Source organism: Delphinus delphis, chromosome X (genome assembly GCF_949987515.2).
Source record: "Delphinus delphis chromosome X, mDelDel1.2, whole genome shotgun sequence".
NCBI classification, from domain to species: Eukaryota; Metazoa; Chordata; class Mammalia; order Artiodactyla; family Delphinidae; genus Delphinus; species Delphinus delphis.
In genome coordinates, this window is record NC_082704.1 from 101083572 (window position 1) to 101097065 (window position 13494).

Sequence of the window (13494 nt, forward strand, 5' to 3'; positions counted from 1 at the left end):
CTCAGCTTCTATTGTTTTAAAAGATGAGCTGCAATCTAGGCAAAAGTTAAATCATGACTGCTGGTTCCAATGTTTATAAAATGGGTAGAGAGAGACAGGATATTACAGGTATGTGGACAAAACAGTTGTTCATAATTGAGAGTCAATACTGATCTTTTCCAGTGAAGAAATGATACTAATGTGAAATTTTTTCAAAACCTAGTTTTCTCTGGCAAGGGTAACCCTGCAGGACACACCAAGTACACAAAATGTATTGTACAAACAGTTTAGAGAGAGTTACTTCTTTCAGCCTCCTGAGGTTACAGCAAAGGGACCCAAAGCCTAAAGAAGTCAATTATTTATTTTTTTTGAAGTCAATGATTTGTCTAAGTTCTACTAATTGGTGGCAGAAATGGGATTAGAACATATATCTCCTAACTTCTAATTCATTGGTCTCTTCTGTATACTACTGAAAATAAGTAGTGCTGGGTTAGCACACATAAACTATATATACATTGTTTAAAACAAAAGAAAGTTACCTACTCTTAGCCCTGATTTTATATTATTTTATATTCTAGAATAGATGCCTACTGGAGAAAGGCAGAACACGCCCTAACTTAGATTTCTTTGAAAAGTTAGGTCCTTAAGCTCCCAAACATCTAATAAAGAATAAGATGGAGCAAGCAGCAGGTATTAAAGAAATATCATGGCTTCTTCAGCTCTTTCTACTACACGCTTTCTACATATATATATACATACTTGTAAAAGAAATGGCTTCTGAAAGGACTGGCTTAGGGCCCTGTCTTATAAGGAAGAAGGAAATCTAGCCTTAAGTCCAGTGCAAATACTGGGGATTAACAAATATTTTGGAACATAATCAAGAAGTAAATCTATGACACAAAAAATAAAGTTAGAATATTTTCTGTAAGTAGTCTCTGGAAGTCAGTACAGTGTATCGAAGTTCTCCATAGGTTCCTTAGTGGTGTGTTACTTTGAAAAAGTGAAAGATTCTGAACTGGCATGCATGGGAGCTACCAGAGATTTTATAATTTATCTTTTGAAGGATGACAACATCACGCAGCTACAGATCGAGGTGTGGAAATTTGGGTAGTGCAGGCAGGGGGTAAGAAAGAAAAATATATGGGGGAAGAGAAATTTTGTATATTGCCTGATTAGCTATAGAGTAAAATAAAAGCCATGTTATGCCATACCTAAGGGTAGCACAGTTTCAATCATTCTGTAATCACATCCCCTATGAATGATAATCCATAGTATTCAGTGTTTCTCTCCACTCTAACAGAATTACCAGTAACATGACTGTTAAATATGTCCTCTAACGGCGGCGCCACGAAACACTTGACCTGTATATTATGTTAATTTCCTGGTCCCTAGGGGAAATAATAACATTTCCATAATGTTTGGAAATCTCTTCCCACTTAGGAAGTGCTGAGAAAGACAGGGATTTGATCAATGTTTTTTAAGGATTAAGTTGTTTTAGGCTTCTATGTTTTACATGGTTTACTCTAACATTCACTGGTCTTTTTTCAAGTCATAATCTTTTGTACATAATTTTTTTGTGTGAAAACAAAAGCACAGAGTATTCTTGAAGTGTTACAAACGCTTGGGCACTGAAAAGCAGCACAGAGGGATGGAAGACCTGAAAGTTCAGTTACTCCACTGTTTGGAAGGTGACTACTTAACCATAAATTTGACTGTACTGTTTAATCATTCGTTGTGAAAATAAAATGTTGGGAATCACAAATGTCAGGGTTAGGGCTTCCCTGGTGGCGCAGTGGTTGAGAGTCCGCCTGCCGTTGCAGGGGACACGGGTTCGTGCCCCGGTCCGGGAAGATCCCACATGCCACGGAGCAGCTGGGCCCGTGAGCTGTGGCCGCTGAGCCTGCGCGTCCGGAGCCTGTGCTCCACAACGGGAGAGGCCACAACGGTGAGAGGCCCGCGTATGGCAAAAAAAAAAAAAAAAAAACAAGTCAGGGTTAGATTGTGGAGGGAACCTCTTACAGTTTGTTAAGCCTTAAACATACTTTGATAGTTTATTTCTAATCTTAAAGCCTTTCAATTTTTCTATCTGTAATTTTTTTCTATCAGTCCTTATGGTGATGCCTGAAGCTATGTGTGTGGCCCCTCTATCTTATCTTCCTTACACACACTATGCTTCCAGCTACTGACACTAAATGTGAAATTTGTTTGGATTAGGTTTTCTTTTCAGAAGAGCTCTGGAGGACCTATTGATTTAACTGTGGTTGAAATCAGTGCTTCTGAAAAGATTAGAGTAAGAACACTGAGCAATTGATAAGACCTAAAAATGCCAATTTATTGTCTTCTTGTTTGAAATTCTTTCTTAATAATTTAACCTGTAAGTTGAACTTCATCCTCAATCTTCTGCTAACTATAAATTCAAAATAATTATCTCCCACTTTTTGACAGAAAATGAATAATATAATTTTATTATTTTAATTTTTCTAGCCTAGTATTCCTGGAATATTAGACTTGAGGAGGCCTCAGTGTATGAAATTCTAGTCTAGTATTTCTCCACCTGAGTTATTCTTGGGCACGAGAACTTTCAAACTTCACCACTATAGACCCCAAGGTCTCCTTCTAGACCTCTTCTGGAGGGAAAGAAAGAGAGAGAGATTAAACAAACAAACAAACAAACAAACAAACATGGCACTGAAGGAAACTGAGGCTCAGGAAGTGGTCTCAAGGTCATATAAATGACAAATTTCTTCAGAGAAGCTATGGCTGACCTCCTCTATCACCATCCATCTTATTTCTGTTTATTTTCTTCATAACAATCTCAATTTGTAATTACCTGTTTTCCCTTATTTTGCTGCCTCCGCTGTTAATATGTATTCTTCTCATAAGAGGTAAAATGAGAGAGTTAGCTGTATGCTGTTTGAATTCTTAAAGGCACATATTTTTAACAAGGTAAAATTCACGCAACGTAAAATTAACTGTTTGAAAGTGCACAGTGAAGTGTCATTTACTACATTCATAATGTTGTGCAGCCATCACCTCTATCTTATTCTAAGACATTTTCATCATTCCAAAAGGAAATCCATACCCATTAGCAATTACTAGCCATTTCTCCATCCCCATAGCCCCTGACAACCACCAATCTGCTTTCTGTCTTTACGGATTTGCTTACTTGGAATATTTCATATAAAAGAAATCGTACAATATGTGGACTTTTGTGTCTGGTTTCTTTCACTTAGCATAATATGTTCAAGGTTCATTCCTGCTACCGTATGCATCTGTACTTCATTCCTTTTTTTGGCTTAATAATAGCCTATTGTATGGATATATCATATTTAGTTTCTTGGTATATAAGCTGATGAACATTTGGGTTTGTTTCCACATTTTGGCTATTAAGAATAATGCTGCTATGAACATTCACCTACAAGTATTTGTTTGCGTGTCTTCCTTCAGTACTTTTGGGTGCATACTTAGAAGTGGAAATGTTGAGTCATATGGTTATTCTATGCTTAACTTTTAAATGATTCAGGCACTTTTCAAAAAATAATCTCTTATACTCTTTCTCCCTTTCTGAACACTCCAGTTTCTTCTGACACATGGAGAATAATCCATTATAAGAATTTATTCAGTGATGGCCAATGGAGCATAAGGACTTAAGAAGCCTAACGATTTCCCTAAGTGTCTTGTACAGTGCCAGGCATATAACAGGCACTCTCAATAAACATTTGTTAAATGAATGCATGAATGAATGAACTATTAGTTAATGGCTACGAAGTTCTGATTTACATTTATTTTTTTGCTTAATCCCTCTAAACAACCCTCACCTACATCCTACTGCACTACTTTTCCCTCCTCTCCCTGTATGCTTCTTCGACATAGCACACACTTCTTGACAGTGGATGTAGTAAGCAAATGTCTCTTCCAGGCCAGGCAAAAACTATAACACAGCTATAAAGACTTCCTGGCAATGAATAGCTACTTGCAACCACCTGATTATCTCTTCCCACCCTGCATACAACAGACCTTCTTTTCAGCGTAGTTGACCTTCTTGATTTGAAAGATATCCCACTACTGGGCATATACCCTGAGAAAACCATAATTCTAAAAGAGTCATGTACCACAATGTTCACTGAAGCTCTATTTACAATAGCCAGGACATGGAAGCAACCTAAATGTCCATCAACAGAGGAATGGATAAAGAAGATGTGGTACATATATACAATGGAATACTACTCAGCCATAAAAAGGAACAAATTGGGTCATTTGTAGAGACGTGGATGGACCTAGAGACTGTCATATGGAGTGAAGTAAGTCAGAAAGAGAAAAATAGATATCGTATATTAACACATATATGTGGAATCTGAAAAAATTGGTATAGACGATCTTAGTTACAAAGCAGAAATAGAGACACAGATGTAGAGAACAAACGTATGGATACCAAGGGGGAAAGAGGGGGTGGGATGAATTGGGAGATGGGGATTGACATATACACACTATTGATACTACGTATAAAATAGATAACTAATGAGAACTACTTTATAGCACAGGGAACTGTACTCAATGCTCTGTGGTGACCTAACTAGGAAGGAAATCCAAGGAAGATTTACGTATACATATATCTCCTCTTTGCTGTACAGTAGAAACTAACACAACATTGTAAAGCAACTATACTCCAAAAAAATTAAAAACAAAAAACCCAATACTGTATTGTATACTTGAAAGTTGCTAAGAGAGTAGATCCTAGATGTTCTCACAAGAGAAAAAAAAGAAAAGAAGTTAAATATGTGAAGTGATGGATGTGTTAACTAATCATACTGTGGTAATTATTTCACAGTCTGTCTGTATATCAAACTCTCATGTTGTACACCTTAAACTAACACAATGCTATGTGTCAACTGTATCTCAATAAACCTGGAAGAAAATAAAAAAGATAAATAAATTTTTAAAAAAAGAAACATAAAGGAAAGATAAGGGAACAGAAGAATAAATGTGTGAGCCACATTTGTGTCAGTTGCAAATCACTTTTTTCTCTCCAAGCATCACACAGGCAGTTTTTTCTAACGTGATTATAATAGTTCTTGTACTATTAAATCTTGCTCCTAGAATGCTGTGGAAAAGTGGTGAACCAGGATCCAGACACATGGTTAATCCTGCACCCCACCTCTCATTTTACAATGAAAATTCCAGGGAAACTTCCAATAGAGTAAAAGAAAGTCTACACTGATCTTTAAAGAAGACAGAGAACTACCAGAGTTTGCTGAAATTTACCCATGTACAAATAGATTTTTCAGTTATACCAATTTTCTGAAATTTAAAAACATATCAATACTTTTTCCGCTACTGTGTGTAAACCAAATCTTGACAATGTCAACAAATAGCTGCTATAAATCAGTGATTTTTTTTCTACGAATACTTCTCTAAATATTTTTGGAATATAATAATGGCATATGTTTTATTCATTTTTACTTTGCAGGTCAGTATTTCCTGATTATAGCTTTGCTCTCCTTGACTTCAAAATAAAAATACAAGTGATAAGTAAAATTAACTGTGAAGATGGTAAATAAACTTAGTGATAATGGGCATTTATATTGTATACTTAACTACATATAGGAGACAAAAACTGAATCTATTCCATAAAATCGACCAAGGTGCATATTTCCAGACTCTGGAGACTGGTGTAATTTTGAAGACACAGTGTTTACTGAAATTCGCAGTCAGAGTTCTCATGTAGAGTGACTTCTTTGAACTTAGCATATTTAGAAAGTGGCCCAACTTCTACAGACACAAGGAAGATAGAACAGTGTATCTTTATCCGGGAAAACTATTCCTCACTCAAGAAAGGTTTGCGGGAAATGGAAACGGAAGCTAGATAGTCTCCTTGAAGAAGAGATTGCAGCCACCTTCCTGAATTTACATGTTCATAGCACCGAGTGCTCCAATTTGAAGATAACATGTGAGATCTTGCCTGCTTTTCCATCGCTTTCTAATGTCATATTTTTCAAGTCTTTCCCCTCCTTTTCCGTTGTTATGGTTTGAGGCAGTTTCATTCTATGTAAATTCAGCATATTGCCTCTTAAACTTCTCATAGCAAAGGCAAGTCATTTCACAGAAACAAAACAAAACCATTAAGCCCAACAGGGGACACTCAACATAATACAGGAATTAATATATTAACTATCATTTATTAGAAGAGTGAATTAAATATCATTTATTGAGCATTTAAAATGCATTCATTCAGTCAATACATATTTATTGAGCAAAGACTATATGCTTGGCCCAGCTGGGGATAAAGGAGTGAATATACAAAATATTTGGTTTTATGACACTTATATTCTACTGAGAGGAAATGGTGGGGGAAAGAATACTGCACAAAAAGCTTTATACAATACTACTTCACACCCATTATGATAACTATTAAAAAAAAAGGAAAACACGTTTTGGCGAATATATGAAGTTGGAACCCTTGTGCATTACTGGTGGGAATGTAAAATAGTGCAGCTGCTATGGAAAAACAGTTTGGAGGTTCTTCAAAAAGTTAAACAAAGAATTACCATATGATCCAGCAATGCCACTCCTAGTTATATACTTAAAAGAATTGGAAGCAGAGATGTATACAGATACTTGTACAACAATGTTCATAACAGCATTACTCACAATAGCCAAAAGGTGCAAACAACTCAAATGTCCACCAAAAGATGAAGAAATAAACAAAACATGGTATATACATACAATATCATTTGGACTTTAAAAGAATGAAATTCTGATACTTGTTACAACATGGAAGAAGCCTGAAAACATTATGCTAAGTGAAATAAGTCAAGACACAAAAGGACAAATATTGTATGACTCCATTTATATAATATACCTAGAATAGGAAAATTCCTAGAGATAAAATTAGAATAGCAGTTACCCTGTGCTGCGGTGGGGAGGAAGGAATGGGCAATTACTGCTTAATGGGTACAGAGTTTCTGTCTGGGATGATGAAAAATATCTAGAAATGGATAGTGGTGATGATTGAGCAACACTGTGAATGTAATTAATGCCACTAAATTGTACAATTAAAAATAGTTAAAATGGTAAATTTTGTTATGTATATTTTACCACAATAAAGAATTAAATTTTACATTTTATATGGGAGAATATTATGATATGTGAATTATATCTCAATAAAGCTATCGTTTTTAAAAATCTTTATATGCATTATCTCATTTAATCTCCCTCTATATAATCTCATTTAACCCTCACTTTAAATACCAACTCTCCGTTGTGTCCTGTATTTCTATCTCCAGCTCTCACCTCTATCTGAACTCTAGATTTATATATCCAGTTGCCTATTTATCATACTCAATTGAAATCTAAAAAATTTATTTAGATCTAACATGACCCACAAATAAATCTTTACTTCTACCCTCAAATCTACTCTCACCCTAGTCTCCCCTGTCTCACTGATAAACACACCATTCACCTAGTTGCTCAAGCAAAATAGCTAGAAGCCCTTTGAAACATTAGTCTTATCCCAATGGAACTACTGTGATGCCAGTGAGGGGGTGCTCAAAAATTAAGGTAAATATTATCTCAATGCAATTTTGAATAAAATCAATGAATACAAAAAATCCATGAAAATAAAGGCTTATAATTCTTTAGTATACCACTCTATTTTATATCTATCCTATCAATTATCACTAATTGATATTTTCCTGATTTTTTCTTTATATAGGTATATATTTTCCCTTCCATACAGTGTAAGTACCATGGGAAAGGAAGTCTTATCTGCTTGTTTACCACTTTATCCCATAAATATGCCCTCCATTTCCCAGGCTCTCCTGCCAACTGACTTCCAGGTTGGATTTTTCTGAGAGGATCTGTTGTTTCAGCTTCTGAGTTTGCTAACACCACTTCCTTCCTTTCTTCTTCCCTTCAGACACAGGGGTGGTTGCTAACCCCTGGACTGCCTATGTCCCACCATTTCAGTTCTTCTAACATATTTATAACCCATTTACCACATTAAATTCTCCCTACTGAACTGCTTATAAAGAATTTGCTTTAGCTGACTAGATCCTGGCCTATACAGTGGTTTAGGAAACAAATATCCGAGTGCTTAATCTACATTACACGTAAATTCCTACAAGTCTCCCAGGAGGTTAAAAAAAAAAAAGAGGTAAACAAATTATATTTCTACATTTGCAAATATTACATATAACACTCTTTAAACATGGTACATTTAATAAATTAAGCTGCTTTTGCATTTTCCTATCTATGATGAAAGTCTTTTATTTCTATATCGAAAACAAAAATGGGGGGGAGAACAGAATTAAACTGTGAGTTAATTTAATTTAAAGGCAGAATTAGATGTTTTTGGGAAGAGACTTTTTTATTCTATATAACTTATGCACATTTCACAGTTGGTTTCTTTTCAATACTTTTTAGGCAATTTTAGTATCAATTCTAGTCAACTGCAATTTTTAGATTTTTCTGACTAGAAAGAAGAGCCATCAATCTGAATCACCTACAATTCACTTAAAGAACAAATGGTTTAAATAGGCCATTTTCAGAGAAAAGAAAATGGGCTAATGATTTGTATATCTTCATAAATATAAACATGGTAGAACGTGACAATTATACTACGGATTCTTGTCAACAAAGAATACAGGAATAAAATACTTTACACTCGGGTGGGCAGAATGTAATGCCATGGAGTGATATTAGAGATATAATTAAAAGTTAAAAGTAAAATATGAATGGGTCGCATCTTTATCAAAATGTGATAAAGAATATAAAAAGAAAAGGACATTTGCAAGGGCAGAAGAATCTACTAACAAGCTGTGTGATCATGGACAAATAACTTATCTTCCCTGAACTTCAGTTACCTGATCATAAAATTATAAGGATACTTAACCTCATAGAGTTGTTGTGAGAAGTAAATAACATCCTGATATAAAAACACTTCCTAATGGACAAACTGTTACATAGTATGTTTTATTGATGTTACCATTTTCTGCTCTGATGGTTTAACGGCTTAGATTGTCAACCTCACTGCATCTCTTGAATCTTCACACTTATGCCTGATGTTCTTCCACATCCTCTTCATTCTTCATAATATTTTCACTACTGGTTAAATATGGAATTTATATCAAGGTCACCACTTTTTAAAAGCTTAAGCTCCTTTCCAGCAACTCATAAAAGAGATAAATCCTATAGCTCTTTATATTTAATCTCCTTATCCTACTGCAAATATAGCCCTCCTCCAATTCTGTTCTGCAGATCCAACTTTTCATTTTTATAGAAAGGCTCAATATGAATAGAACACTCTTTCTGGGAGTGAAGTCTCATACATTTTGATATTAAGTTACACTTGCCTCATATTATCGCCAGAAAGAGCTGCCATTGATGTGAAGGCCTCCCTAGATGCAGCAGTAGGGAGATAAATGAATGAATGAATGAATGAATAAATAAATAAATAAATAAATCACCACATCACCATGAATGAGGGCTTGTTATTAGGTCTGCTCTCTTAGTTTTAGAGGAATGAATCACCAAGGGGATTCTAGAACTGGATAGTTAAATATTTGCAGATGTCAACGTAGAACAGACATTTTGAAATTCAGTATTTTCATTAGTATGGGTCATATGTAAAACACTTATCCCTAGTCAGAGGGGAGGTGGAATAATTACACAGGATACTTTGTAACAGTCAGCTGTCAAAATACTTTTCTGCCAATACTATAAGATTATCTCTCACGTTCTTCTCACATGAAACAACTGTTACAAAGTACTGAAAATGGCTCTGCTGTATACATGATTTCCAGCCACAAAATCTGCTTTTTCCTTAAAAGTCCGTTATGATAATAGCAAGCAAGAAAACAAAAGGGAGAGAGAACTCTTATGGAATGGAGGAATTCAACCATGTTATATTCAGTCTTATCAGGATGCAGGGTTTTCCCAAATTATTCTTCATACATACATGAAGAATATCATAATGATTAACTAGACATCTTTTCCTTGAGTGCTTTCTCAAAGCTACAATTTATGTAACAGCACTGTAATCATTCCCACTCTCAAAACCTTTCTGTTCACTAGCCTATTGAATACAACAGTAATTGACCACCTTGGTGACTAATTTGCAAAAGCTATTACATTGCTTCTGGCTTCTAGTTTTCTTTATTAATATGGACTTATTTGGTATCCAAATTGTACAAAGCATCGCTACATAATTTGACTTTGCATTTACTGATGTTTTTATTTACCATTTATTAAGTCTATAATGTATAAAGCACATAACATGAATAAGTTATTAATCTGAATTGTGGCTTTGGGTATGTTAGTTTCTCATTTGTCGAATAAAAGTCTACATGAGGGCTTACATCCTTTCCCAAAATTCCAAAATAATATTATTGATAATATCATTATGCACGTTATATTTCCCTGATCTATGGGTGCATTATTGACAGATTTTACACAGAGATATTCTATGTTCATGTGCATGTGTGTGTGTCCTCTATATCTACCTATGATTTACCTCTTTCCCTTCACTAATAAAAATGTTTCAGTGGTAGTGTGAACTATTCTCCTCACTTTCTCAACACAAGCCCATCCCTTTCTCTACTATGGTCTGAGTTTCTTCACTAGTATTTCTCAGAAAATGTTGTTACTAGAGTTGTCAATTACCTGGCTTTCCTCCGTTATCTGGGTTGAGCACAATATGAAATTTTAATTTTATTTATGTCCATTCATCTTGAGTTTTTATCAGAGCATATTTTCCTTTTGTGCCTCGATTCATTTTCTCATTTCCCCTTAAATACCGGGATTTCCTTAGGTTTTTGTCCATTTTATTTGTTTCCTCTTGAGCACTTTTATGTTAGCTATTCAGAATGAAAAATTGCTGCACCCCACTGATGGGTCCAGTTGTGTGCTAATGGTGTACAAAATAACAGGGTAAATGTGGCACTTTTTAAAAAAAATTGAAAAGTATGTAAATTGTTAATGAGTACAAGCCAGTGGTGAAAAATCCCCACCTATGAGCCCCAGCCACCCTGAAGCCAATCCTGGGGGGCAAATCCTATCACTAGGTTCTCTGTTATCCACAGGAATTGGACTAATTAACACCCTCAACAACAGCATCTGAGAGGGCCTGTTTCCTCATACCATTAGCTAACATGGTAAGCTATGAAGTGTTTTCATCTCTGGCAATCTAATAGGTAAAGATATGGTCTTTTATTTTTGTCTTAACTTGCAATTCTATTAATTGTGAGGTTGAAGATTTTTTCATATACTTAAATAGCTTTTGTATTCCTTATTTTGTGACCTGTCGTCTTGACTTTTTACTTCTCCTGGGTTAATGATCTTATTTTTATTAATTTGCAAGAGATTCTGAGGTCAAACTCTAAGATGGGAAATACTGAGAAATGATTTGAGACCAGGTATATTAGAGCACTGGTTACTGGGAAATCAAAAGAAAGGGGTATAGAAAAAGCACAGGACCAGAGGTGTTCATCCCTTCTTAGGAAGAGTGAGGTACCTTCGAGAGGAAACATGAGCTTCTAAGACTTAGTGGTGAAGGGAAAAAAGGAACTGACTGAAGGTAAAGGGCTCTAATGAACGAAGACTGTGACAAAGAATCAGAAGAAATTAAGACTTGTGAAAAAATGTAAAATTTGTTAAAAATACCACCACAACCACCAACATTAACAATAATAAAATCTATGTATCGTAATGGCAGCAAAAGGAGGTGACCTTAAAATATGAAATCAAGTAAGCCATGCAATCTCCCTACCCTACCCACTTCAAAGTGTCTTCTTTTGCTGGTTCGGGGGAAAAAAGGCCAAAAAATGAGAATCGATTCAGCAGCTGAAACCATTGCAGAACACATCTGCACACGTCCAAATCCACACTTGCACAAAGCAGAGGAAAAATTTAACTTGACACTCCAACAGGAATTTTATACTTAAATAAGCATTGCAGAATTGGAATCATAAACTTCTTTTTTTAACTTCAAAGACAAAAGAACAAACAACATGAAGTATGAAACACGAGCTGGTCAAGCTCAGGAGAAACGGAATAAATGAGGATTAAATTACAAAGTACCTATGATAGGCAGAATTGCTAAAATGGCCAGTGAAATATGGCCCACTCTAAATCTCAGAACATATGAAAACAATGAGTTACCACTCCTGTCATTATAGTACGTTATGTGGCACCATAACTTAAAATAGGGACTATTATCCTGGATTATCCACATGGGCCCTTAGAAGCATAGAATCTTCTCCAGCTGGTGACAGAAGAGGAAGTCAGAGGTGCGAAAAGCATAAACAGGATTCAATATGCAATCACTGGCTTGAGTATGTAGGAAGACACTTGCCAAAGAATGGGAGCAACTTTTTTTTTTTTTTTTTTTTTTTTGCAGTATGCTGGCCTCTCACTGTTGTGGTCTCTCCCGTTGCGGAGCACAGGCTCCTGACGCGCAAGCTCAGCGGCCATGGCTCACCGGCCGAGCCGCTCCGCGGCATGTGGTATCTTCCCGGACCGGGGCACAAACCCGCGTCCCCTGCATTTGCAGGCGGACTCTCAACCACTGCGCCACCAGGGAAGCCCAGGAGCAACTTTTAACAGCTGAGAGTGGCCCCTGACAGACAACTGGCAAAAAAAAAAAAAAAAAAGGAAATTTAATCCTATAACCACATCTGACTTTGACCAACTACTTGAACGAGCTTACAAGTGGATTGTTCTCCAGATCCTCCAGTTAAGAAGCCTAGCCCAGGCAAATTTGATTTTGGACTTCTGAGACCCTAAACTGACACTGCTCTGTGTTCTGACTTGCAGAACTATGAGGGGGAAAACAAACAACAAAAAAAAACAGGTGTTGTTTTAAGCCACCAAGTTCGTGGTAACTTGTTATAGCAGCAATACAAAACGAATACAGTTCCGGAGGGAGAAGAGGTATATCCACAATTAACATAAGATCATAAAGGATAGAATAGAAAAGAGACACGAAAACAAAGTAATACAAAAAGCTTTAGAAATAATATGATAGAAAAGGCAGCAAGAGGGCTTCCCTGGTGGCGCAGTGGTTGAGAGTCCGCCTGCCGATGCAGGGGACACGGGTTTGTGCCCCGGTCCGGGAAGATCCCACATGCCGCACGGAGCGGCTGTGCCCGTGAGCCATGGCCGCTGAGCCTGCGCGTCCGGAGCCTGGGCTCCGCAACGGAAGAGGCCACAACAGTCAGAGGCCCACGTACCGCAAAAAAAAAAAAAAAAAAAAGGCAGGAAGAGATTATCCGACATACTTATAAGTGAAATCCTTGAAGGGAAAAAAGCAAATCAAAGAAACAGAAGAAACATTTTCAGACAATGATTCAAGAAAACTTTGCTGAAATAAAAGTTCTGAATTTACATATTAAAAAAGTAATAACACTGCCTCGATTCCTAAAAAACATTTTTTGCGTTTACCTTGCACAACTGCACAGACTGGATATGGACGCCTGGCCCGACTCATCAGTAGGAAGTACAGGTAGGAGAACACGAAAT

At 36.2% G+C, this 13494-nt stretch overlaps 1 protein-coding gene across 1 annotated transcript in view; it reads right to left on the bottom strand.

Moving 5' to 3' along the window:
• The window catches only part of IL1RAPL1 (interleukin 1 receptor accessory protein like 1), a 653817-nt gene that overhangs the window by 573436 nt on the left and 66887 nt on the right, over window positions 1-13494 (bottom strand). The gene's annotated exons all lie outside the window — the stretch shown is intronic.